General features: G+C 43.1%; 16 non-coding genes and 4 pseudogenes across 16 annotated transcripts; 1 reads left to right on the top strand and 19 right to left on the bottom strand.

Annotated features, from left to right (window-relative positions):
- The first annotated feature begins 4,908 nt into the window (after positions 1-4,908).
- On the top strand, positions 4,909-4,981 carry trnaf-gaa (transfer RNA phenylalanine (anticodon GAA)). The gene has a single exon. It is a non-coding gene; the product is annotated as a tRNA-Phe (tRNA).
- A 1,247-nt stretch (positions 4,982-6,228) lies between these two features.
- LOC147263217 (5S ribosomal RNA) lies at positions 6,229-6,337 on the bottom strand (annotated as a pseudogene).
- A 728-nt stretch (positions 6,338-7,065) lies between these two features.
- Positions 7,066-7,184, bottom strand: LOC147263216 (5S ribosomal RNA). The gene has a single exon (XR_015114746.1). It is a non-coding gene; the product is annotated as a 5S ribosomal RNA (ribosomal RNA).
- Positions 7,185-7,494: 310 nt separating this feature from the next.
- On the bottom strand, positions 7,495-7,613 carry LOC147263215 (5S ribosomal RNA; annotated as a pseudogene).
- Positions 7,614-7,922: 309 nt separating this feature from the next.
- On the bottom strand, positions 7,923-8,041 carry LOC147263214 (5S ribosomal RNA). The gene has a single exon (XR_015115162.1). It is a non-coding gene; the product is annotated as a 5S ribosomal RNA (ribosomal RNA).
- Positions 8,042-8,350: 309 nt separating this feature from the next.
- LOC147263213 (5S ribosomal RNA) lies at positions 8,351-8,469 on the bottom strand. The gene has a single exon (XR_015113671.1). It is a non-coding gene; the product is annotated as a 5S ribosomal RNA (ribosomal RNA).
- Positions 8,470-8,779: 310 nt separating this feature from the next.
- Positions 8,780-8,898, bottom strand: LOC147263212 (5S ribosomal RNA). Its single transcript, XR_015115507.1, has one exon. It is a non-coding gene; the product is annotated as a 5S ribosomal RNA (ribosomal RNA).
- Positions 8,899-9,207: 309 nt separating this feature from the next.
- On the bottom strand, positions 9,208-9,326 carry LOC147263211 (5S ribosomal RNA). The gene has a single exon (XR_015113283.1). It is a non-coding gene; the product is annotated as a 5S ribosomal RNA (ribosomal RNA).
- Positions 9,327-9,635: 309 nt separating this feature from the next.
- Positions 9,636-9,754, bottom strand: LOC147263210 (5S ribosomal RNA). Its single transcript, XR_015113670.1, has one exon. It is a non-coding gene; the product is annotated as a 5S ribosomal RNA (ribosomal RNA).
- Positions 9,755-10,064: 310 nt separating this feature from the next.
- On the bottom strand, positions 10,065-10,183 carry LOC147263209 (5S ribosomal RNA). The gene has a single exon (XR_015114206.1). It is a non-coding gene; the product is annotated as a 5S ribosomal RNA (ribosomal RNA).
- Positions 10,184-10,492: 309 nt separating this feature from the next.
- Positions 10,493-10,611, bottom strand: LOC147263208 (5S ribosomal RNA). The gene has a single exon (XR_015113139.1). It is a non-coding gene; the product is annotated as a 5S ribosomal RNA (ribosomal RNA).
- A 309-nt stretch (positions 10,612-10,920) lies between these two features.
- Positions 10,921-11,039, bottom strand: LOC147263207 (5S ribosomal RNA; annotated as a pseudogene).
- A 309-nt stretch (positions 11,040-11,348) lies between these two features.
- On the bottom strand, positions 11,349-11,467 carry LOC147263206 (5S ribosomal RNA). The gene has a single exon (XR_015114747.1). It is a non-coding gene; the product is annotated as a 5S ribosomal RNA (ribosomal RNA).
- Positions 11,468-11,777: 310 nt separating this feature from the next.
- LOC147263205 (5S ribosomal RNA) lies at positions 11,778-11,896 on the bottom strand (annotated as a pseudogene).
- A 309-nt stretch (positions 11,897-12,205) lies between these two features.
- LOC147263204 (5S ribosomal RNA) lies at positions 12,206-12,324 on the bottom strand. The gene has a single exon (XR_015114278.1). It is a non-coding gene; the product is annotated as a 5S ribosomal RNA (ribosomal RNA).
- Positions 12,325-12,633: 309 nt separating this feature from the next.
- Positions 12,634-12,752, bottom strand: LOC147263203 (5S ribosomal RNA). Its single transcript, XR_015114990.1, has one exon. It is a non-coding gene; the product is annotated as a 5S ribosomal RNA (ribosomal RNA).
- Positions 12,753-13,061: 309 nt separating this feature from the next.
- On the bottom strand, positions 13,062-13,180 carry LOC147263202 (5S ribosomal RNA). The gene has a single exon (XR_015115424.1). It is a non-coding gene; the product is annotated as a 5S ribosomal RNA (ribosomal RNA).
- A 6,832-nt stretch (positions 13,181-20,012) lies between these two features.
- Positions 20,013-20,131, bottom strand: LOC147263201 (5S ribosomal RNA). Its single transcript, XR_015115388.1, has one exon. It is a non-coding gene; the product is annotated as a 5S ribosomal RNA (ribosomal RNA).
- Positions 20,132-20,859: 728 nt separating this feature from the next.
- Positions 20,860-20,978, bottom strand: LOC147263200 (5S ribosomal RNA). Its single transcript, XR_015113669.1, has one exon. It is a non-coding gene; the product is annotated as a 5S ribosomal RNA (ribosomal RNA).
- Positions 20,979-21,287: 309 nt separating this feature from the next.
- On the bottom strand, positions 21,288-21,406 carry LOC147263199 (5S ribosomal RNA). The gene has a single exon (XR_015114509.1). It is a non-coding gene; the product is annotated as a 5S ribosomal RNA (ribosomal RNA).
- Between the last annotated feature and the right edge of the window lie 2,924 nt (positions 21,407-24,330).

The raw sequence follows: 24,330 nt of genomic DNA, 5'->3' as shown, positions 1-24,330 counted from the left end.
TGGTTGGAGGCTGGACGATGATGTTCTGACTTGAAGGAAAACTCCTTGTCCAAATTCCATTGTGTTCAAATTTAAAGTCCCACAATAAGAAGTAGCTGAATCTGACAGGTGAAGGTTTGGAACTACAAGATGGTTGATGTTTTCTTGACTTGATGCTCTGACTGTCAGGGTAGATGACAGCTTCTTTCTGCTGCTGCATCTGAGTGGCTATGATTGGAGGTTTTACCTCCCAAGTTTGTCTGGTTCCAGGGGAAATTTGAAAATTCCAGTCCCCAACCTTGGCTGTTCTGAAACTCTTCTCCTGAATCACTCCTGAGCTGCAGCAAGAAAAAATACCAGTGCCCAACCAGATCAACTTCATGGCTGCTAACAGCCTCAGACACTTGATTTCCATCAATCTGGAGCCAAGAAGGCCCTCACCTGTGGTTCTCCTCCAGGAGGGTCCAGGTTCTGCCATTGTGGCTCCTTGTGCCACTGCCAGAGAGTCTCAGCTGCACACTGCAACATTTCAAGAGGAGATTTACATTCCTTCAAATGTCCTGACATCTTCTTCCAATGGTTCTGTTCCATATTTATATTTTAAAATCAATCACACAATGAAAGCTGCCACAGCTGGTTTAACAGAGAGAACACACTAAGAGATTTGAAACCAGTAAAATATGCTTTTCTGTGTGCAAACTAGTGAGGGGCATGCAAGGATATTTTACCACCAATACAGAACCCAAACTTTAGTCATGTGATGAGATGGCGACTGAGAAGAGTGATTATGAAGTTAATGGACAAAATGTGAATTGAAAGAAAATACATTAAAAAATACAAAATAAACAAATAAATAAAAGAAGGAGCACAAATGACATTTTTCTGCACAAATTTACTGGTATTAGACTGCATTTTTGGTTCATGAGTAGATGAAAGAGTATCACATATATATTATATACATGTGATACATGCACGTGGCTTTGGACGAAAGCTGAAAAAAATTGTAGAATTATTTAAATGTACCAAGTGGACTATTTCAGGTTTCTTGAAGATGCTTCAGCTCTCATCCAAGAGGCGTCTTCAGTTTTCTTCACTGATGGGAGGATTTATAGCTCTGTGGGGGCGGGACCTTCTACAGAGGTGATTGACACATGTGAGCTCTGGGTGTCTGAGTTGTTTTGGTCAGGTTGAGAAAGGGAAGTTGACTCAACTGGTATCTGTGTCAGTTAAAAGCCTCACAGTAATTCCATAATGTTGGAGTAGAAACCAGAGTCGCTCACGACGAGGATGGGATTCAAACCCACGCGTGCAGAGCACAATGGATTAGCAGTCCATCGCCTTAACCACTCGGCCACCTTGTCTGCTGACAGCAACCCTGAGCTTTTAAACAGCTGAACTCTTTGGAGCCTATTTGTCAGAAATGGACCCAGCAGGAGCCACTGAACACAACTCTGACATAATCAGGCTTCTTCCCAGCAGCATTGTGCTACAGAAGGCAGAATACAGACCATCGATACATCATCAGAGTGAACACCAGCTGATGTTTACAAGTTTAATTCACCTTTTACTACAAAATGACATCCAAGCTCAGATTCTCTTGTCCTGATTGAACAAGTAAATGTTTAAGAAGATGAGAGTACCAGACTTTTTCATCCAAGGAAACAAGCATCCTATCACTGTCCTATGCAGAGTTTCTTTAAAAAAAAAAAGTGAGACAACCTCAAGATTTTCTGTTTCCTCTTGTTGGATTTTGCCACAGAGAATCAGAGACAATCAAAAGCTTGTTGGACTTTAACGTTGGAGGACTGAACAAGTCATGACATCATCAGTTTTACCTTCACAGGTGCTTCATTTACTTTACTTTCAATTTTACAGAGGTAGAACCTGAAATCAAAGCTGTCCATCAAAAGAAGTGAAAGCTTCCCAGGCTGTGATGTTCTTGTCTACAAACTGTCTTGTATGGAGCTTCAATCTTTAATAAAAAGAATAAAAAGAAGATAACACTTGTTGTGATTTGGCGCTTTAAAAATAAAACTTACGACTTACATGGAAACTGTCTGGGGGGGGGGGTGGAGCCTCCATCAGGTATGTGTTTGATGTCTGAATTCTTTCTCTGATGTCTGAATTCTGTCTTTGATCTCTGGGTTCTGAGCATTGATCTCCTGCTTCAGTCTTTGATCTCTGACTGATCCTAAACTAATCAAAGGATCACATCAGCATATTGGTCCAGTCTACAGATGGTGATTTTACCTATTTGAAGCCTTATTTTGTGTTTGATGGACATTTTTAAAATCATTAATGACTTTTTGACTGAACATCCTGGACACTGTGGTGCCTGATGAGGAGACAACTTGGGTACAAAGTTGAAGACGAGGGTTTTTGGAGAGGGGATATTTTTGCAGTGTTCCAAGTCAATAATAACTGTGGCAAATATCATCATTTTTCAAAATGTCCTCACGAAGATGGTTTGAAATTCTGTCTCTCCCTCATCCTCAGCTGCTGCAGCACTTTAAAGAAAACCTTTGACTCGTGGATCTAAAAAGATCAGATGTTGTCTCCTCCAGAACATCAACACTTTAACGTTGTTGGCAGGACTCCAACCTGAGCAGGGAGACCCCAATGGATTTCTAGTCCATCGCCTTCACCACTCGGCCACAACAACCACATTCACACACACATTTGTAAAAGATTCACATTGACACAACTCTTTAAAATTGTGTCACAAGCCCATTTGTGTGAGGTCCTATTTTCTCTTTTTCCACATTCCTTTGTTTCCAGGTCTCTAATAAGTGCAGAATTACAAAGACAAGCAAGCTGGATCCATCCTGGGCAGGTGATAGGAGCCATTGACCACTGGCCAGAGACCCTGGCACAGACTTTGGGGGGTGGTGAGAGAGAGCATTTCTACAATTATATTATACATTTATAGAATTCTACAATCCTACAATTTCATTGAGCAGACGCTTTTGTCCAAAGCCACTTGCATATTTTTTCGGTGAGTTTGGCTCCTGAGCTCAAGACAGTTGTGACTCATAAAGGACAGCTTCAAATGCAGCTGTGAAGCCTCATTGTCAGCTGGGAGGAACGACAGGTGTCTCCCTCTAGTGGCTCCTCACAGCAACACGAGCCTCATTTCATTCACATGCATCCACCACCTCACGACCAAAGGCCAGTTGGGCCTCCACAGACAGGTGAGTTTCAAGTGTTGGACAAAGGTCTTTAAGATGTTCTTATTAATTCTATAACATCTGAGATTAAAATCTATGGAATTACAACCAACAAGCAGTCAAACACCTGATCAGATGCTCCTTCATGAGGCTGAGAAGAATCAATCTAAACTGGGATGAAGAAAATTAATTGAGAAGAGAAACCTACTGATTGGATGACATGGACCCACCTGATCCATGTCAGCCTTGTTGGAGCAGAAAGAGGTGGATCAGAGGAATCAGTGGATCAAGACTCAGGTGTCAGATGAAGAATCTCTTTATTCACAATTGAGTCAGAGAAATCTTCCAACGTGAACGTGACAGACCATTTTATACCAAAGACAGGCTGTGTGTGTGTGTGTGTGTGTGTGTGTGTGTGTGTGTGCGTGTGTCCCTACTGACTGGAAACTGAATAATAACCAGACTAATTTTTGTTATTGACCAAGTCTGGGTGACTCACTAAATTCATAACTGAAGTGATTATTTAATTAATAAACAAGACATTTGTCCAAAAGTCATGATCAAATTCATGTAAAATCTGAGCAACGAGGGTTTGAAAATGTTCAAATGAGCCAAAACAATGTCCTGGGATCCAACCAGGGACCTTTAGATCCACACCAATCTTCCCTGACCTCATAGAAACTGGAACATTTCAACAAATAAATTCAAATTCAACTAAGCAGCAACTCTAGAACAGTCAGAGCACTTGCTAATTCCCCTGTTAGCTCCAGATCAGACAATGCAGGCTCACCTTCACACTTGGTTGTACGACCGTCACCAGTTGAAGCTTCTCTGGTTCAAAAAACTCTGGGGACTCAAGACACAAATCAGCACCGGTGCAGGTCCAGATCCAGATGTTAGCTGATGGGGACAATGGCTTAAGGGAGCTCCAGGTAGCTGGTTTGAACTGGTCCCTCATCTCTGTGAGTAGAAACCATCTGAGGTGGAGGGTGAAGATCTGCTTTGACCTCCTGATCTCCCAGTAAAGCCAGTATAGATGTTGAGCTTGGAGGAGTTGATGGCCTCCTTCATCTTCTTGTTGGAGATGTTTGCTAAACTCAGCACCACCACAGATCAGAGGAAAGTCCACTTGTCAGCTGGACATTGGAGTTTCTAGTGACCTGCAGGATCTTAGTTGTGGTGGCAGCAGGCCTGTTCTAAGAGCTTTGCTCACATTCATGATCAGGCTTCATAATGGTTCTGGACCACTGTGTGATAGGAGCTGATCCTGGAGCAGCAGAAGACAAATATAGAGAAGAAAAGACAAAAGACAGAGAGAAATGAGGGAGAGAATGACAAAAAGATGGGAACAAGATGAGGGTGAAAGACAAGCAGAGAGAAAGACAGGGGGACAGGGGGATGGAAGACAGACACACAACCAACAACAGCAACAGCAGCAATAATAGTTTTGATATTGTCCTGTTATTGATGTTTTCATGTGAAAGTGGCATATTTAAGATAAAAGACACTGTTAGAACAGAAAGATCCATAAAACCCACCAACCAGAGGTGTGTCTGGTACAGATGTGGAATTATTGGCTCACACAATGTTGAGGCAACTGGGAAGAAGACAAACAAAAGAGGCTTGTTTGATTCAGACATTCATCAAAAATGGTCCTGTCGAACTGTTCAATGTGTCATGACTTCAGAAGCTCAAATCCTCTCTAAGTTCTAGTGAGAGTGGAAGAGATTATAAAATGAGAGAAGCAGGGCCCTCCCTCAGAGCTGAAATAGCTCAGTTGGGAGAGTGTTAGACTGAAGATCTAAAGGTCCCTGGTCCGATCCCAGGTTTCAGCAGAGGAACAGCATTGACTTTACTTTCCAGTGGAGGAACTGCAGACATGAAGGAAACGAACATCTTGTCCTGTGCATTCTTATGACATTCAAGACATTTTTGGAGCCTCTTGTTGGATTTTGCCACAGAGAATCAGAACCAATCAAAAGCATGGTGGACTTGAACATGGAGGATTGAACAAGTCAAGAAAGCAGCAGTTTGACCTTCACAGGTGTTTCTTTTCCTGTCTAAATGCTGAAGGAAGAGCCTGAGTAGCTCAGACGGTAGAGCATCAGACTTTTAATCTGAGGGTCCAGGGTTAAAGTCCCTGTTCAGGTGCTATGCTGGTGTTCCAGTGTTTAACAACATGGTACTGGATGAAGTTCATTGTTGAACAAACGTCTTGCCACTGTGAGACTGTAGCTGCAGGTCAAATGTGAGATAAAAGTGACTAATAATAATTTCATGTGGCATGCAATTAACGAAAGACCACAAATGACACTGGTCAAGTTAATTTTATTTATATTGCACCAAATCACAACAAAACTTATCTCATGACACTTTACAGGTAGAGCAGGTCCAGTACCAAACTGCTTCAATGAATCTACACCCAACAATTCTCCATCAGCAAGCACATCCTGCAAAAGCGGCGACAAAAACCTTCCTTTTAAAAGGCAGGAACATCGAGCAGATCCAGGCTCAATGGGGACGGCCTTCTGCTTTGACCGATTGGGGGGAAAGAGAACAGGAACAAAACAGACAATGGAGGAAGACGGATATGTAGAAGGAAAGAGAGGGACAGAGATAAAGAGAGAGAGAGACTGATGGAAAGACGGTGATGTGAGTAGGTGGAGCTACGGGTGGCAGCTTGAGCCTCTTCAGCTCTGCAGCCTCCTCCAGCACCACCCAGATCTGGAATGAGAGGAGCCAAAAAGGCTCCAGAAAAGGAGACAAGTTAGTAATACCTATGAGTATAATTAATGTATGACACATATAGGAGGAGAGAGAGGAGTAGAGAGAAGCACAGTACACTGCATCTGCCATCTTTCTACTTCAAATTAGATAGGTGTCCTGTCAATAAAAGAAAAGAATGTTGATGTCATCGAGAGAAAAGTACTGCATCTGCCATCTGTCTACTTCAAATTAACCACTGCATGACATTCCATTCCAAAGCTGCAGAGGGCGCTTCAAGAAAAGGTGTGTGAGGGAAGCTCGCTCATGCTGGTCCCCAAAGACTCAAAGCTGCCCTTTCCTCACAAAGAAACAAAAAAGCTTACAACACCAGGTATTCCCAGGCGGTCTCCCATCCAAGTACTAACCAGGCCCGAACCTGCTTAGCTTCCGAGAACAGACGAGTTCAGAATGGTATGGCTGTAAGCCCCTGACTCTGACACACATGGGCTCTATATCCATTTCACTCACTTTACAACCTCAGAAAAAAAGTGACGTGCAAAAGCCTCACGGTCTTTTCAAACGCCAAATAGGTGTCCTGTCAATACAAAGAAAAGAATGTTGATGTCATCTAGAGAAAAGTACTGCATCTGCCATCTGTCTACTTCAAATTAACCACTGCATGAAATTCCATTCCAAAGCTGCAGAGGGCGCTTCAAGAAAAGGTGTGTGAGGGAAGCTCGCTCATGCTGGTCCCCAAAGACTCAAAGCGGCCCTTTCCTCACAATGAAACAAAAAAGCTTACAGCACCTGGTATTCCCAGGCGGTCTTCCATCCAAGTACTAACCAGGCCCGACCCTGCTAAGCTTCCGCGATCAGACGAGTTCAGAATGGTATGGCCGTAAGCCCCTGACTCTGACACACATGGGCTCTATATCCATTTTACTCACTTTACAACCTCAGAAAAATGTGAAGCGCAAAAGCTTCAGGGTCTTTTCACACGCCAAATAGGTGTCCTGTCAATAAAAGAAAAGAATGTTGATGTCATCTAGAGAAAAGTACTGCATCTGCCATCTGTCTACTTCAAATTACACGCTGCATGACATTCAATTTCAAAGCTGCAGAAAGGCGCTTCAAGAAAAGGTGTGTGAGGGAAGCTCGCTCATGCTGGTCCCCAAAGACTAAAAGCTGCCCTTTCCTCACAAAGAAACAAAAAAGCTTACAGCACCTGGTATTCCCAGGCGGTCTTCCATTCAAGTACTAACCAGGCCCGACCCTGCTTCGCTTCCAAGATCAGACGAGATCGGGCGTGTTCAGAGTGGTATGGCCATAAGCCCTTGACTCTCACACACATGGGCTCTATATCCATTTCACTCACTTTACAACCTCAAAAAAAATGTGATGTGCAACAGCCTCACGGTCTTTTTACACACCAAATAGTTGTCCTGTCAATACAAAGAAAAGAATGTTGATGTCATCTAGAGAAAAGTACTGCATCTGATATCTGTCTACTTCAAATTACACACTGCATGACATTCCATTCGAAAGCTGTGGAGGGCGCTTCAAGAAAAGGTGAGTGAGGGAAGCTCGCTCATGCTGGTCCCCAAACACTCAAAGCTGCCCTTTCCTCACAAAGAAACAAAAAAGCGTACAGCACCTGGTATTCCCAGGCGGTCTCCCATCCAAGTACTAACCATGCCCGACCCTGCTTAGCTTCCGAGATCAGACGAGATCAGGCGTGTTCAGAATGGTATGGCCGTAAGCCCTTGACTCTAACACACATGGGCTCTATATCTATTTCACTCACTTTACAACCTCAGAAAAAAAGTGAAGCGCAACAGCCTATGGGTCTTTTCACACGCCAAATAGGTGTCCTGTCAATAAAAGAAAAGAATGTTGATGTCATCTAGAGAAAAGTACTGCATCTGCCATCTGTCGACTTCAAATTAACCACTGCATGACATTCCATTCCAAAGCTGTGGAGGGCGCTTCAAGAAAAGGTGTGTGAGGGAAGCTCGCTCATGCTGGTCCCCAAAGACTCAAAGCTGCCCTTTCCTCACAAAGAAATAAAAAAGCTGACAGCACCTGGTATTTCCAGTCGGTCTTCCATCCAAGTACTAACCAGGCCCGACCCTGCTTAGCTTCCGAGATCAGACGAGATCGGGCGTGTTCAGAGTGGTATGGCCGTAAGCCCTTGACTCTGACACACATGGGCTCTATATCCATTTCACACACTTTACAACCTCAGAAAAAAAGTGATGCGCAACAGCCTCAGGGTCTTTTCACACGCCAAATACGTGTCCTGTCAATAAAAGAAAAGAATGTTGATGTCATTGAGAGAAAAGTACTGCATCTGCAATCTGTCTTCTTCAAATTAACCACTGCATGAAATTCCATTCCAAAGCTGCAGAGGGCCCTTCAAGAAAAGGTGTGTGAGGGAAGCTCGCTCATGCTGGTCCCCAAAGTCTCAAAGCGGCCCTTTCCTCACAATGAAACAAAAAAGCTTACAGCACCTGGTATTCCCAGGCGGTCTTCCATCCAAGTACTAACCAGGCCCGACCCTGCTAAGCTTCCGAGATCAGACGAGATCGGGCGTGTTCAGAGTGGTATGGCCGTAAGCCCTTGACTCTCACACACATGGGCTCTATATCCATTTCACTCACTTTACAACCTCAAAAAAAATGTGATGTGCAACAGCCTCACAGTCTTTTTACACACCAAATAGTTGTCCTGTCAATACAAAGAAAAGAATGTTGATGTCATCTAGAGAAAAGTACTGCATCTGCAATCTGTCTACTTCAAATTACACACTGCATGACATTCCATCCGAAAGCTGTGTGGGGCGCTTCAAGAAAAGGTGTGTGAGGGAAGCTCGCTCATGCTGGTCCCCAAACACTCAAAGCTGCCCTTTCCTCACAATGAAACAAAAAAGCTTACAGCACCTGGTATTCCCAGGCGGTCTCCCATCCAAGTACTAACCAGGCCCGACCCTGCTTAGCTTCCGAGATCAGACGAGATCGGGCGTGGTCAGAGTGGTATGGCCGTAAGCCCTTGACTCTGAAACACATGGGCTCTATATCCATTTCACACAATTTACAACCTCAGAAAAAAAGTGAAGCGCAACAGCCTCAGGGTCTTTTCACACGCCAAATAGGTGTCCTGTCAATAAAAGAAAAGAATGTTGATGTCATCTAGAGAAAAGTACTGCATCTGCGATCTGTCTTCTTCAAATTAACCACTGCATGAAATTCCATTCCAAAGCTGCAGAGGGCCCTTCAAGAAAAGGTGTGTGAGGGAAGCTCGCTCATGCTGGTCCCCAAACACTCAAAGCGGCCCTTTCCTCACAATGAAACAAAAAAGCTTACAGCACCTGGTATTCCCAGGCGGTCTCCCATCCAAGTACTAACCAGGCCCGACCCTGCTTAGCTTCCGAGATCAGACGAGATCGGGCGTGTTCAGAGTGGTATGGCCGTAAGCCCTTGACTCTTACACACATGGGCTTTATATCCATTTCACTCACTTTACAACCTCAGAAAAAAAGTGAAGCGCAAAAGCCTCAGGGTCTTTTCACACGCCAAATAGGTGTCCTGTCATTAAAAGAAAAGAATGTTGATGTCATCTTGAGAAAAGTACTGCATCTGCCATCTGTCTACTTCAAATTAACCACTGCATGAAATTCCATTCCAAAGCTGCAGAGGGCCCTTCAAGAAAAGGTGTGTGAGGGAAGCTCGCTCATGCTGGTCCCCAAAGTCTCAAAGCGGCCCTTTCCTCACAATGAAACAAAAAAGCTTACAGCACCTGGTATTCCCAGGCGGTCTTCCATCCAAGTACTAACCAGGCCCGACCCTGCTAAGCTTCCGAGATCAGACGAGATCGGGCGTGTTCAGAGTGGTATGGCCGTAAGCCCTTGACTCTCACACACATGGGCTCTATATCCATTTCACTCACTTTACAACCTCAAAAAAAATGTGATGTGCAACAGCCTCACAGTCTTTTTACACACCAAATAGTTGTCCTGTCAATACAAAGAAAAGAATGTTGATGTCATCTAGAGAAAAGTACTGCATCTGCAATCTGTCTACTTCAAATTACACACTGCATGACATTCCATCCGAAAGCTGTGTGGGGCGCTTCAAGAAAAGGTGTGTGAGGGAAGCTCGCTCATGCTGGTCCCCAAACACTCAAAGCTGCCCTTTCCTCACAATGAAACAAAAAAGCTTACAGCACCTGGTATTCCAAGGCGGTCTCCCATACAAGTACTAACCAGGCCCGACCCTGCTTAGCTTCCGAGATCAGACGAGATCGGGCGTGGTCAGAGTGGTATGGCCGTAAGCCCTTGACTCTGAAACACATGGGCTCTATATCCATTTCACACAATTTACAACCTCAGAAAAAAAGTGAAGCGCAACAGCCTCAGGGTCTTTTCACACGCCAAATAGGTGTCCTGTCAATAAAAGAAAAGAATGTTGATGTCATCTAGAGAAAAGTACTGCATCTGCGATCTGTCTTCTTCAAATTAACCACTGCATGAAATTCCATTCCAAAGCTGCAGAGGGCCCTTCAAGAAAAGGTGTGTGAGGGAAGTTCGCTCATGCTGGTCCCCAAACACTCAAAGCGGCCCTTTCCTCACAATGAAACAAAAAAGCTTACAGCACCTGGTATTCCCAGGCGGTCTCCCATCCAAGTACTAACCAGGCCCGACCCTGCTTAGCTTCCGAGATCAGACGAGATCGGGCGTGTTCAGAGTGTTATGGCCGTAAGCCCTTGACTCTTACACACATGGGCTTTATATCCATTTCACTCACTTTACAACCTCAGAAAAAAAGTGAAGCGCAAAAGCCTCAGGGTCTTTTCACACGCCAAATAGGTGTCCTGTCAATAAAAGAAAAGAATGTTGATGTCATCTTGAGAAAAGTACTGCATCTGCCATCTGTCTACTTCAAATTAACCACTGCATGACATTCCATTTCAAAGCTGTGGAGGGCGCTTCAAGAAAAGGTGTGTGAGGGAAGCTCGCTCATGCTGGTCCCCAAAGACTCAAAGTTGCCCTTTCCTCACAAAGAAATAAAAAAGCTTACAGCACCTGGTATTCCCAGGCGGTCTTACATCCAAGTACTAACCAGGACGGACCCTGCTTAGCTTCCGAGATCAGACGAGATCAGGCGTGTTCAGAGTGGTATGACCGTAAGCCCTTGACTCTGACACACATGGGCTCTATATCCATTTCACACAATTTACAACCTCAGAAAAAAAGTGATGCGCAACAGCCTCAGGGTCTTTTCACACGCCAAATACGTGTCCTGTCAATAAAAGAAAAGAATGTTGATGTCATCTAGAGAAAAGTACTGCATCTGCCATCTGTCTTCTTCAAATTAACCACTGCATGAAATTCCATTCCAAAGCTGCAGAGGGCGCTTCAAGAAAAGGTGTGTGAGGGAAGCTCGCTCATGCTGGTCCCCAAAGACTCAAAGCTGCCCTTTCCTCACAATGAAACAAAAAAGCTTACAGCACCTGGTATTCCCAGGCGGTCTTCCATCCAAATACTAACCAGGCCCGACCCTGCTAAGCTTCCGAGATCAGACGAGATCGGGCGTGTTCAGAGTGGTATGGCCGTAAGCCCTTGACTCTCACACACATGGGCTCTATATCCATTTCACTCACTTTACAACCTCAAAAAAAATGTGATGTGCAACAGCCTCACGGTCTTTTTACACACCAAATAGTTGTCCTGTCAATACAAAGAATAAAATGTTGATGTCATCTAGAGAAAAGTACTGCATCTGCAATCTGTCTACTTCAAATTACACACTGCATGACATTCCATTCGAAAGCTGTGGAGGGCGCTTCAAGAAAAGGTGTGTGAGGGAAGCTCGCTCATGCTGGTCCCCAAACACTCAAAGCTGCCCTTTCCTCACAATGAAACAAAAAAGCTTACAGCACCTGGTATTCCCAGGCGGTCTCCCATCCAAGTACTAACCAGGCCTGACCCTGCTTAGCTTCCAAGCTCAGACGAGAGCGGGCGTGTTCAGAGTGGTATGGCCGTAAGCCCTTGACTCTCACACACATGGGCTCTATATCCATTTCACACACTTTACAACCTCAGAAAAAAAGTGATGCGCAACAGCCTCAGGGTCTTTTCACACGCCAAATACGTGTCCTGTCAATAAAAGAAAAGAATGTTGATGTCATCGAGAGAAAAGTACTGCATCTGCCATCTGTCTTCTTCAAATTAACCACTGCATGACATTCCATTCCAAAGCTGCGAAGGGCGCTTCAAGAAAAGGTGTGTGAGGGAAGCTCGCTCATGCTGGTCCCCAAAGACTCAAAGTGGCCCTTTCCTCACAAAGAAACAAAAAAGCTTACAGCATCTGGTATTCCCAGGCGGTCTTCCATCCAAGTACTAACCAGTCCCGACCCTGCTTAGCTTCCGAGATCAGACGAGATCGGGCGTGTTCAGAGTGGTATGGCCGTAAGCCCTTGACTGTGACACACATGGGCTCTATATCCATTTCACACACTTTACAACCTCAGAAAAAAAGTGATGCGCAAAAGCCTCAGGGTCTTTTCACACGCCAAATCGGTGTCCTGTCAATAAAAGAAAAGAATGTTGATGTCATCGAGAGAAAAGTACTGCATCTGCCATCTGACTTCTTCAAATTAACCACTGCATGAAAATCCATTCCAAAGCTGCAGCGGGCGCTTCAAGAAAAGGTGTGTGAGGGAAGCTCGCTCATGCTGGTCCCCAAAGACTCAAAGCGGCCCTTTCCTCACAATGAAACAAAAAAGCTTTCAGCACCTGGTATTCCCAGGCGGTCTCCCATCCAAGTACTAACCAGGCCCGACCCTGCTTAGCTTCCGAGATCAGACGAGATAGGGCGTGTTCAGAGTGGTATGGCCGTAAGCCCTTGACTCTCACACACATGGGCTCTATATCCATTTCACTCACTTTACAACCTCAAAAAAAATGTGATGTGCAACAGCCTCACGGTCTTTTTACACACCAAATAGTTGTCCTGTCAATAAAAGAAAAGAATGTTGATGTCATCTAGAGAAAAGTACTGCATCTGCAATCTGTCTACTTCAAATTACACACTGCATGACATTCCATCCGAAAGCTGTGTAGGGCGCTTCAAGAAAAGGTGTGTGAGGGAAGCTCGCTCATGCTGGTCCCCAAAGACTCAAAGCTGCCCTTTCCTCACAATGAAACAAAAAAGCTTACAGCACCTGGTATTCCCAGGCGGTCTCCCATCCAAGTACTAACCAGGCCCGACCCTGCTTAGCTTCCGAGATCAAACGAGATCGGGCGTGTTCAGAGTGGTATGGCCGTAAGCCCTTGACTCTTACACACATGGGCTCTATATCCATTTCACTCACTTTACAACCTCAGAAAAAAAGTGAAGCGCAAAAGCCTCAGGGTCTTTTCACACGCCAAATAGGTGTCCTGTCAATAAAAGACAAGAATGTTGATGTCATCTAGAGAAAAGTACTGCATCTGCCATCTGTCTACTTCAAATTAACCACTGCATGACATTCCATTCCAAAGCTGTGGAGGGCGCTTCAAGAAAATGTGTGTGAGGGAAGCTCGCTCATGCTGGTCCCCAAACACTCAAAGCTGCCCTTTCCTCACAATGAAACAAAAAAGCTTACAGCACCTGGTATTCCGAGGCGGTCTCCCATCCAAGTACTAACCAGGCCCAACCCTGCTTAGCTTCCGAGATCAGACGAGATCGGGCGTGTTTTTTTTTTTTTTTTGTCTTTTATTATCAAAAATACATCATACATTTTTACCAACTGTACATTCTTATTTACATGACAAAATTTAACAATTATATAAAAAATAAATTCCTTCAGGAATGAAATCTTACAAAAAAAAAAACCCACCCTTGATACACCTCGAACTTGATGACAACACCATCAGAGTTTTTTTTTTTTTTTTTTAATTAAGTTAAATTTAGACAAATAAACCAACACTATGTGCCTACAGCCACTGGAGCAATGCAGGTCATTCCAAAAAAAAATAAATTAAATTTTAAGAGAGACAAAAAAAAACTCATGGGACTAAAAAGAACAAATTCCTGTAGTGAAGTGTCACACACACAAATTATTATTATTTTTTTTTTTTTTTTATAAATGAAATTTTATCAAAATGAAATGTTAAACACACCAAAAACATAAACCACCCAATTTGCTCACCCCTTTATTAAATTTGAAAAATACTTTGCTTTATAAAAAAAAAGAGACTACTTAGCTGGGAATTTGAAGAGAAAACATACCATTGTCAATCTTGTTTATTTCAATTTTGCCATTTGCTATGTTGAAAAATGTGTTTTTCCTGCAGAAAGTGTTTTCAAAAATATCCTTGTCCATGTCATGTAAGATTTGTAGGTGCGTCAAGAGTGTTGTGTAAAAAAACCCAAATATGTTTATTTTCTTCTTTTCATAGAGAGCGTAGTTTCTAGTTGTCCATATTGATTTTTTTGCAAAAGTGAGTATGGTATTTATGAGAGTCCTGTTCTGATCCTTTTGTTTCAGTGTTGTACCAAAGAGAAGAGTCCATGTCCATAGTGTTTCATCTGTCAAACTGAAATTGCAGTGCTCTTGCAGTAGCATCCTTATGAAATTCCTGAATTTATCCGATTCCTTGCAGTTGATGAATAGATGCTCCTGGTCTTCCGGTTCTTTATTGCAGATTTGGCATGTCCTACTGTAGTTTTCCTTATTAATCTGGTGTAATTTGATTCCTGTGAAAATTCTCCTGTGTCTGATATTGAATTCTAGCTTGAAAGTATTGCTGTCCATGTAAGGTATGTTAAGGTTTTGCCAGATTTTTCCTATCGGTATTCCCTTGAATAATTGTGCCCAGTGTTTTTCTGCTTTTGGAGTGCGTTTAATTGAGTTAATCCCTATGGTGTACCAGTCCTTTGTTTTCACCTGTGACAGCTCTTTCCCTGTGTACTGTGTGACAAGCTCAAGCGGCGGGAGTTCGGGGTCTGCTCTCGATTTGTCCGTGATGATTAAGTTTCTCCACAGTGAGGTTATGTTTCTGTTGATTTTGTTACCTAGTCCATTTAGGTAATCCTTTCTGCACGGTGTCCCTGTTTTTTTGAGTTGGGTTGTGACTTTCCTGAGACTGAACAGACCCCTTTCCCCCACCACTTGACCGACCCTTGTTATATTATGTTGCTGAAGTGCCCTGCATTTAAGTGTCCTACCATTGTGTGTGAAAAAGGTGCTTTCGAGAAAAGGTAACTGCAGCACATGACTTTTCTGACTGCACTTAGGCCTGAGGTGGGGCAGGAATTTGCCCCATGCCTCTAGCACCTCCTGGTAGAACATCGGTAGCGAGCCATGGCTTTTCCCAGGAAGGAGGTGATAAAGAGAGAGTTTCTCCCCCTCCCCGTACTCAGCCAGGTAGCCCGCCATTGTGTCCTCCCAGGGGTACTGCCTGTTCGAATCGAGAAAATTTCTAACTAATTTGGCCCTGAGTGCATCTTTTTTTGCACTGATGTCAATTAGTCCTAATCCCCCCTCCCTTTTATTCGCAATTATCACCCGATGAGCGATCGAATTTCCCTTTCCCCTCCAAAGGAAGGAGGAGATCGCTTCATTGAGCGAATTTAGTGCCCACTGCGGTAGCTCACAGGCCCCCAAAACATGATTAATTTTTGACAGTATTAAGGCATTGATGACAATTACCTTTCCTCTCAGGCTTAAACCCCTACTTCTCCATAAATTAAGTGTATTTTCTACCTTTTTTACAAGTTCTCTCCACCCTAAGTCCCTGGCTTCCCCTTCATTTTTACCAATGTATACACCCAGTATTTTCCTGTATTCTTTAGTGCTAAAACCCCAATTATTTTTTAAACTATTTTTACCGAATTCCATCATTTCTGACTTATTTCTGTTAACCTTAGCTCCTGATGCTTTTTCATATCTTTCTAGATGTTTTATAATATAATTTAAATTTTCTTCATTTTTAAACATTATATTGATATCATCCGCAAATTGTGCTATTTTAACGACTTTGTCTCTATATGTTTTTATACCTATAATATTCTTATCATTCATTATACTTAAAGCTAGTGGCTCAGCAACAATACTGTATAAAAGAGCCGAAAGCGGGCATCCTTGCCTTACCGATCTTTTTAATTTGATCTTTTCTGTTAGTTGTCCATTTATCTTTATTTGACTGTATGCGTTATCGTATAATAATTTAATCCATCTAATAAAGCCTTCACCGTATCCAAATCTTTTTAAAGTTTTATATAAGAAAAGATGTTCTACTCTTTCGAATGCTTTCTCCAAATCAATTCCGAGCAGATACCCCCCCTGTGCTGCCATTGTCCTGACGGTATCCTTTATTGTAAGGATCGTATCTATGATGTCTCTATCTGGTATGCCGTATGCCTGTGTATTACCAATAATGGTTCCTATTGTAAGTTTAAGCCTGTTTGCCAGTGTTTTGGTCAGTATCTTGTAATCTGTATTGAGTAAACTTATTGGTCTATAGTTTGTTATATCCTGTTTTGAACCTTTATTTTTGTAGATAAGTGAAATTATTCCTGCAGTGAATGTATTGGATGTTCTCTGTTCCCGTTCCATTGAGTGGTACAATGACAGCAACAGGGGAGCTATCTGCTCTTTGAAACAAATATAAAATTCTGCTGTTAAACCATCTACCCCTGGACTTTTGTTTTTATTTAAGCTATCTATTGCCGTCTTTATCTCATTAATAGTAATTTGTGCATCAGACCATTCCTTATCCTCCACTGAAATACTAGTTTGGATATTTGATAACAACTTGTCTACCTCTTCGCTATTGCTATATCCATTATCAAATAATTCTTTATAAAACTCTGTAGTTACTCTTAGTATATTTTCTTGATCGTCATATTCTTTTCCAGTTATATCGTTGATTTTTTCTATTATAGTTTTGTTTTGTTTTTGCTTTTCGAGCCCCAAAAAATATGCGGTGCATTTTTCTCCTTCTACTAAATTTTTAACTCTGCTTCTTATCATTGCACCTCTGCATTTTATTTTTTCTATGTTTCCTAGTTTTGCTTTATATAATTCATAGTTTTCTGTGTTTCTGTTAGGTTCTTTATCAAATAATGCTATTTCATGATTGATTAATTTTCTTAGTCGATTTTCCTCCAGCTCCTCTCTCCACTTTTTCTCTTTACTATAATTTATACTACTTCTTTTAATTCTTTGCTTTAGAATTTCCCACTTTTCTATAAAATTATTTTCTATTTTCATTTCAATTTTTGCATAATCAAGCAGTTTTGTGATTTTTTTAACGTAAGTTGAATCTGCCAGGAGGCTGGAGTTGAGGCACCAGGTACCTCCCCCCCTGAAACCTCCTGCAGCACCCAAGTAACACTCAATTGTTGCGTGATCACTCCATGCGTTATAATTATATTGTATTTTATTGATCTGTTTTGTTGCTTCAGGGGCCGCTAGACATAAATCTATTCTGGCTTGTTTCATTTTTCCCTGCACAACCTGTCTTCTGGAGTACTCTTTCTTGAATGGGTTGTGAATTCTCCATACATCTGTCAAATTGTGAATATTCATTAAATTATATAGCTCAGTTCTGCTTGTGTCATTCTTGTATACATTGTTAATTGATATATCATCCTTAGTTAATGCGATATTGAAATCTCCTATTATTATGGTTCTATGATCTATCCATCTGCTTATACTATTTAGAAACATTTTCCTTTCCTTTTCACAGTTACTGGCATATATGTGAACAATTCTGTATGTTCTATTGTTTATGCAAACATCTATAATAAGTATTCTACCTTTCTTGTCATGATATATTAACTTGCTATTGGTACTTATAGTCTTTTTTACTAAAATAGCTACGCCACAAGATTTACTTGTGCCGTTGCTAAAAAAGACATCTCCTTCCCACATTTTGCTTGCTGCCGCCACGCTATCCCCTTCCCACCTTGTCTCCTGTAAGCAGAGAATGTCACACTTGCTTTTAAGTAAAATGGCGGTCATCCTGCCATAAGTGCGGAGTCCATTGACATTAAGGGAGTGCAGCAGAAACATGGTCAGACCAAAAAAACCTTTAAACAGCCAATTTTCCCTCAAGATTTTTTACCTCTCCCTCCTTCTTTCTTCTGTTTTTTCTTCATCGCAGCATCTTTCATTGAGGTGTGCTTTTTCCGAATATTTTTGATTGTGGCAAAGTCCATTTCCGAGTCACTGTTTGATCTACTCTGAGGAGGGAAGGTGGAGGGCACATTTAAGGCAGGTACCCTGGTGGATGTGGCTGCCGCCGGCTGCAATTCTCCTGGGGTGTCCCCCACCTCCATTGATTCCAGGAGTTGAGAAGGCTCCGGCTCCTTTTCGGACCCGTTTCCTCCTCCATCCTTTCCTCTCTGCTGTGGGCCTGAATCAGTGCTCATAACATTCAGACTTGAACCAAGCCTTGTGCCTGGGCTCTGCACCACTGTAGGAGGGCTCTGGGTTCTCTGAGGGGCGTAACCCTCACCGGCAGCCTGCTTGGCGGCGCCACTACCCACCTCGTCATCTTCCTCCTCATCCTCCGTTCCTCCCTCACTAAAACCTTCCATCTCACTGTACAGCTCCTCAGATCCAGATTCCACCACAATATCCTCATCACTACAATTACAATTACATTCATCAATTTTGTTCCAACACACCTCACATTTCTGTATCTTATTAGGTTTCCTGTTGCACTCCCTTGCATAATGCCCCTGGACACCACACTTATGGCAGGAGAACTCAGGACAGTCCCTTAGGATGTGCCCCGGCTGGAGGCACATCCTACACACCCTAGCCTGCCTATCATGTATGACCCTGAAATATTCCGGTCCTATTGCTGTGTCAAACCGTGCTGAATAAGGCAGAGATTGGACCTTGTCTGTAAATTTTACTTTGAGAAACCGCGTCCCATCAGCAATTTGCGTACCCGGCCACATCCTCCTCCTCATAGTTGATGCAGCTGAGACTCCCCACCCTTCTAGCTTTTGTAAAATTTCCTCATCTCTGATGTAAGCTGGTAAGCTTAAAAAGGAAACCATGAGTTCATCATTACACAGATCTTTGACATGCACTGTGTTGTCCCCAATTTTGAAACCATCTAGGATTCTCTCTTTCCCTTTGATGTGTGACATGGTAATTTCATATTTCTGCGGCCCTGTCGCCCTACAGGCTATTAAACCTCCACACAGTGCTCTTATGCATCTCATTAATTCGAGAACTGGGACTTCATCCTGCCCAGTTACCTCGACACTGACCGTCAGTTCTCTGTCATACTTGTGGTCGCCACCCGCAGATTTCGCCGCTCCATGTCGCTGCTGCAGCTGCCTTTCCCCACCAGACGCCGCATCTCTTTCCGCCGCCAATTCTCTCTCACTCTCCGTCGCCTCTCCAGTAGCTCCTCGCTGCCCAGGTCTTCTCGGAACCACGTCTTCAGCTCTGTTCTTCAGGCCACCAGCTCTCGTTGCCTGTGGACCGGCTCCAGCGCTCATCTCCTCTGAATCAGCCGCTGCTCGCCGTCTTTCCCCCGCTGTCGCTGCGGAAGCCGCTCTCGCATTTCCCTCCGGCAGTTTTCCTTCCGACTTCTTCATGTTTCGTTTCTGATTGTTTCTTTTAACAAGCAACCATTTTTCATTTTCTTCACCTGTTTGTGCGTTTATGTCAAGTCCGTTTTCCATGCTCGTAATCTGAAATCCGTTTGCAGAGTTCAAATCCATTTGGTCCGTCCGAAAGTTTTCCATTAGGAAAAAAAAAAACTCAAATTGACCTCCCCCGATCAGTATAAAAACTGTCGGGGGGAAAAAATGTTCACACAGAGTGGTATGGCCGTAAGCCCTTGACTCTGACACACATGGGCTCTATATCCAATTCACACAATTTACAACCTCAGAAAAAAAGTGATGCGCAACAGCCTCAGGGTCTTTTAACACGCCAAATACGTGTCCTGTCAATACAAAGAAAAGAATGTTGATGTCATCGAGAGAAAAGTACTGCATCTGCAATCTGTCTACTTCAAATTACACACTGCATGACATTCCATTCGAAAGCTGTGGAGGGCACTTCAAGAAAAGGTGTGTGAGGGAAGCTCGCTCATGCTGGTCCCCAAAGACTCAAAGCTGCCCTTTCCTCACAATGAAACAAAAAAGCTTACAGCACCTGGTATTCCCAGGCGGTCTCCCATCCAAGTACTAACCAGGCCCGACACTGCTTAGCTTCCGAGATCAGACGAGATCGGGCGTGTTCAGAGTGGTATGGCCGTAAGCCCTTGACTCTTACACACATGGGCTCTATATCCATTTCACTCACTTTACAACCTCAGAAAAAAAGTGAAGCGCAACAGCCTCAGGGTCTTTTCACACGCCAAATAGGTGTACTGTCAATAAAAGAAAAGAATGTTGATGTCATCTAGAGAAAAGTACTGCATCTGCCATCTGTCTACTTCAAATTAACCACTGCATGACATTCCATTCCAAAGCTGTGGAGGGCGCTCCAAGAAAAGGTGTGTGAGGGAAGCTCGCTCATGCTGGTCCCCAAACACTCAAAGCTGCCCTTTCCTCACAATGAAACCAAAAAGCTTACAGCAACTGGTATTTCCAGGCGGTCTCCCATCCAAGTACTATCCAGGCCCGACCCTGCTTAGTTTCCGCGATCAGACAAGTTCAGAATGGTATGGCCGTAAGCCCCTGACTCTGACACACATGGGCTCTATATCCATTTCACTCACTTTACAACCTCAGAAAAAAAGTGATGCGCAACAGCCTCAGGGTCTTTTCACACGTCAAATAGGTGTCCTGTCAATACAAAGAAAAGAATGTTGATGTCATCGAGAGAAAAGTACTGCATCTGCCATCTGTCTTCTTCAAATTAACCACTGCATGAAATTCCATTCCAAAGCTGCAGAGGGCGCTTCAAGAAAAGGTGTGTGAGGGAAGCTCGCTCATACTGGTCCCCAAAGACTCAAAGCGGCCCTTTCCTCACAATGAAACAAAAAAGCTTACAGCACCTGGTATTCCCAGGCGGTCTTCCATCCAAGTACTAACCAGGCCCGACCCTGCTAAGCTTCCGAGATCAGACGAGATCGGGCGTGTTCAGAGTGGTATGGCCGTAAGCCCTTGACTCTCAGACACATGGGCTCCATATCCATTTCACTCACTTTACAACCTCAAAAAAAATGTGATGTGCAACAGCCTCACGGTCTTTTTACACACCAAATAGTTGTCCTGTCAATACAAAGAAAAGAATGTTGATGTCATCTAGAAAAAGTACTGCATCTGCAATCTGTCTACTTCAAATTACACACTGCATGACATTCCATTCGAAAGCTGTGGAGGGCGCTTCAAGAAAAGTTGTGTGAGGGAAGCTCGCTCATGCTGGTCCCCAAACACTCAAAGCTGCCCTTTCCTCACATGGAAACAAAAAAGCTTACAGCACCTGGTATTCCCAGGCCGTCTCCCATCCAAGTACTAACCAGGCCCGACCCTGCTTAGCTTCCGAGATCAGACGAGATCGGGCGTGTTCAGAGTGGTAAGGCCGTAAGCCCTTGACTCTCACATACATGGGCTCTATATCCATTTCACTCACTTTACAACCTCAGAAAAAACGTGATGCGCAACAGCCTCAGGGACTTTTCACACGCCAAATAGGTGTCCTGTCAATATAAAGAAAAGAATGTTGATGTCATCTAGAGAAAAGTACTGCATCTGCCATCTGTCTTCTTCAAATTACACGCTGCATGACATTCAATTTCAAAGCTGCGGAAAGGCGCTTCAAGAAGAAGTGCGTGAGGGAAGCTCGCTCATGCTGGTCCCCAAAGACTCAAAGCTGCCCTTTCCTCAAGCTGAAGTTAAAAGAATTGCAAATTAATCCTTCACAGGTACTTGTTCACAGAGATGGATGAAATAAAAATTGAATATATTCTAGTATTATAAAAATACAATGAACAAAATTATTAACAATGAGTAAGAGGATTTTCAAAACAAAACAAACAGTGTCTTTCTTGGTTCTGAACTTTCGTTTCACTGAAAATCAAAATCTTTTTTAGTTGGATAGTTTCACATAAAATACCCTCAAGTCATCCTTTACACCTCAATTGTAAGGAAAAAAAGTTTCCTCTACAAAAGATAACCCTTTTGTTTTTTTAAAATATACATCATATTTAATCCCTTTCAGAATCCTTAAGTTACCTTCTAAACCGGTATTCTTTAATTTACAACAACTAAAACTCAATATTTTACCTGTGGGCACACACACATTCATATGAAACACCTTAAATTTAATTTTTACCTGTTTCAGGCCTGTTTATTGAAGCTCGTGTGCGGTCGGGGCTTCACAACTGTAATGGCCGCTTCACTCGCAGCTGAGCACACAATAAAAGCAAGTGCATGTGTATGTTAGTCCTCAAAAATCCAGGGTTTTATTAGAAGGGGGAGAACGGGAATGGAGGATGAGAGTCTGAATGGTAATGGCAATGGCGGTGGAAGTCACAATCCAAACACTCACACGCAATGGCGGGACAGCGAAAGTCACGAAGAAGAAAACACAGCAGGACAAGGCACAGCAGAACAGCAGAGCCATCAGATGGAAACCCGTCTCTCTCTCTCCAATGTCCGTCTCCTTCAAGCATATTATCTTAATTTAGCCACAATTATCAAACATTATCTCGTGTCGAATTCGCATTACCTTTACTTTCGCTCCAAACATATTACAACGCTAAAGCTACGATCTGCAGGCACATTAGCACGGAATGCTATCCCTAGCTAGCACGTCGCTAACCATGTACACATCCAGTCTCTTTTCACTATAACAGTTAGATAAAGCGCAAATACAGGCATAAATATTCACCTCTCGAAGGTCACACAGAAGTTTATATCAGGACCACCAGTCGTCGACCTCCAAAATAAACTTAAATGCTCTCCACACAAACGATGCCTCCCCTCTTAACTCTCTGATCATTGCCTCTGTTTCTCTCCCCATGCGCGCTAACTACTCACCTCACAAACCTGCGCCACTAGTCCCACCCCTTACACAGTAACTTTCCTCTCATTGGCTTTTGCGGTCTTAATACACCCAAAGATAAGACAGGAATGAAATGATTGACAGGTAACAATTGAGGTTACATATAAACACGGCTTCTTCCCCTCTCCTTATTCTCAGATCACTGATCTTTTACAGACTCAGAGAACTTAAAGACCTTTATATGAATTTATTTTTTAACTGTAAATAGTTTTACTTTTTAAATGTTACATATTATATTTATGCTTTTAACCTGCTCACATTATAACCAATTTTAAAGATCATGAACTCTATTTATTTTTGAACTTTTTAACACATCTCTTTCTGCTTTTTATGCGATGTAATTTATTTGATTTTTGTACAGGGCTACGTGTTGTATGATAACAAGAGTGTATATTGTTTACAATGTGTTACAGTCAATGGGTGGCACGGTGGTACCGTTGTTAACAGTGTCGCCTCAAAGCAAGTTCAAGTCCTGGCTCGAGCACAGGTTCTTTCTGTGTGGTGTGTGCATGTTCTCTCCGTGCCTGCGTGGGTATTCTGTCTGCAATGGACTGGCTACCTGTCCAGGGTGAAACCTGCCTCTCACCTGAAAGCCACTGGGAAAGGCTCCAGCCTCCCCCTGCAACCCTTAACAGAAATAAGCTGGGATGCATGGAAGTATAGAAAGCGGATACAATGAAGCGCATACAAATTTTTCGAATGCATGAAAAAGTCTCACCTTTTGTTTTTTTCATATTGGTTAGTTTGGAAGCATGGAATTTCTGACAAAGCCTAAGTTTGTATTGTTTATTCACTGATTTTTCTGACAATTTACAAACAAAGCTTTCAAAACTGAGAGGACAAGCAGTGGTGTTTAAGATCAACACCCAACATGGGGTTTGAACCAACAACCCTGAGACTAAGAGTCTCATGCTCGACTGACTGAGCTAATCAGGTTACGTCAGTGTAAGTCCCATAGCATGAAGCGGTCAGAGTGAGAGACTCACAGTCCTGTGAGTGATCACCCACCCATCTATCCATCCATCCATCCATCCGTCCATCCATCCATCCATCCATCCATTTTTCCGCTTATCCTGTTAAGTGTCACAGGGTGGGGCTGGAGCCTATCCCAGAGGGGACATTACCTTGGACAGGTCAGTGGTCCATCGCAGTCCACCGCAGCCAACAAATATTGACAGACAACCATTCACACTCACAGCCATACCTACGGTCAATTTAGAGTTGCATTTCCATTTGCATGTCTTTGGACTGTGGAAGGAAGCTGGAGTACCTGGAGAGAACCAGCACAGGGAAAACATGCAGACACTCTCAGGATTTATTCCAATGAAGCGCCTAAAAAAGGAGTGTTGGAACTCACTCAGATGAATGAGACATTATAAGCCATCAAATATATACATGTAGATATAGTGTTGGAGATCCAAAAAAACAGGGAGAAAAGAGAAGAGAA

Source organism: Aulostomus chinensis, chromosome 4, assembly GCF_037954235.1.
Source record: "Aulostomus chinensis isolate RoL2024-O1b breed Wild chromosome 4, RoL_Achi_v1.0, whole genome shotgun sequence".
NCBI lineage: Eukaryota > Metazoa > Chordata > Actinopteri > Syngnathiformes > Aulostomidae > Aulostomus > Aulostomus chinensis.
Note: the sequence above shows the minus strand (reverse complement) of the source record. Positions and strands in the feature narration are given on the sequence as shown.